The sequence below is a fragment of the Apium graveolens genome, chromosome 5, assembly GCF_009905375.1.
Source record: "Apium graveolens cultivar Ventura chromosome 5, ASM990537v1, whole genome shotgun sequence".
Classification (NCBI taxonomy): domain Eukaryota; kingdom Viridiplantae; phylum Streptophyta; class Magnoliopsida; order Apiales; family Apiaceae; genus Apium; species Apium graveolens.
In genome coordinates this window covers 60,315,312-60,317,018 of record NC_133651.1, presented here as the reverse complement: position 1 = coordinate 60,317,018, position 1,707 = coordinate 60,315,312, and the positions used below count along the sequence as shown (strand labels likewise).

Here is a 1,707-nt window from a genome sequence, read left to right as displayed (position 1 = left end):
GTCAACACTTGAGTTTGTTCGGGATTCGTAACCTTTCCAGACCTCAAGTTGATTTCTTTTACCTGCTCCTTAGCTTCCCTCTTTCCTGACACTTCTGTGTCACTAGGTAGTGTACCAGGCTGACGATTTAGCAAGGCATTGGCAATTTTCCCGATTTGATTTTCCAAGTCTTGATAGAAACAGCTTGACTCTTGCACATAAGTTTCAACTCCTCTAATTCAGATTTTTCATTAGCTTGTTGCAGCTGAAGTTGTTATTTTAGTGCATATTGCGGTTGCTGAAAACCAGGGGGGTTGTACTACTTAGCTGGATACTGCTGATAAGGTTGTTGAACCGCATTTTGAGTGTTGCTCCAACTGAAATTAGGATGATTGCGGTTGTTGGGATGATAAGTGGCTGGAACAGGTTGCTGCGAACGCTGAAAGTTGCTCACGAACTGAGCTGATTCACTAGAAATTGCGCACTGATTAGTCTCATGGGCACCATCACAAAGTTCACAGACACTAGCGATTTGATTAACCCCATGATTAGCCAAAGTGTCCACCTTCATCGTCAAAGCCTTAAGTTGGGCAGCTATAGCAGTTGCTGCATCCAACTCCAGAATTCCTGCTACCTTTCCCTGAGTCAGTCTCTTGAAAGGATTCTGGTACTCATTAGCAGCCATCAGTTTAATAAGTTCAATAAGTTCATAAGCTTCATCGTAGCTTTTAGCCCACAAGGCTCCTCCTGATTCTGCATCGAGCATGGGTCTAGAAGTAGCACCCAATCCATTGTAGAAACAGTCAATAATCATCCAATCAGGCATGCCATGGTGTGGACACTTCCTTAGCATCTCCCTATATCGATCCCAAGCCTCACAAAGAGATTCTCCAGTTTGCTGAGCAAACTGAGTAAGAGCATTCCTGATTGCAGCAGTCTTCGCCATAGGGAAGAATTTAGTGAGAAACTTTTGAGCAAGATCTTCCCAAGTGGTGATAGACCCTGCTGGTAGAGAATGTAACCAGCACTTAGCTTTGTCCCTCGGAGAGAATGGGAAGAGTCGCAGCTTGATAGCATCTGTAGTCACATCATTGAACTTGAAAGTGTTGCAGATCTTGATGAAATCCCTGATGTGCATGTTGGGGTCTTCAGTAGGAGATCCTTCAAACTGAACTGAGTTTTGTATCATCTGAATCATGCTTGACTTGATCTCAAAAGTGTTAGCCCTGATGGCTAGCCTGATGATGCTTGACTAAATGTCATTGATCTTAGGTTGAGAATAGTCCATCAAAGCCTTAGGATTTTCTGCTTGATCACCCAACTCTACTAATATTGGTTCTTCGATTTTCTCTTCTTCTTCTACCTTCTTTTCTTCTTCAAAGAATTCCTTTCGAACCACCACAACTTCTTCCTCGGCTTTATCCAGAGTTCTCTTACGAGTACGCGAACACGTATGTATACACCCTCACTAGAGTACCTGAAATAAAACAAGGAAATGAATAAGTAACAATATCCGAGTCAATGAACTTTAACGACCAATGATGGAAAGCACATAAACTATAAATTAACACTGCATTCCCCGGCAGCGGTGCCAAAAACCTGTTAGTCGCTAAACACACGCTAATAATACACGCAAGTATACGAGTTCGCAAGTAGTATAGAATCTTTTCTAGTTCGTTCCCACAGAGATTGGCTTGGTTAACTAATTAATTCATGCACTTAAGCAAC

The 1,707-nt window shown here is 42.4% G+C and overlaps 1 non-coding gene across 1 annotated transcript; it reads left to right on the top strand.

Moving 5' to 3' along the window:
• Nucleotides 1-803: 803 nt before the first annotated feature.
• LOC141663462 (small nucleolar RNA R71) lies at nucleotides 804-910 on the top strand. The gene has a single exon (XR_012551531.1). It is a non-coding gene; the product is annotated as a small nucleolar RNA R71 (small nucleolar RNA).
• The last annotated feature ends 797 nt before the right edge of the window (nucleotides 911-1,707 follow it).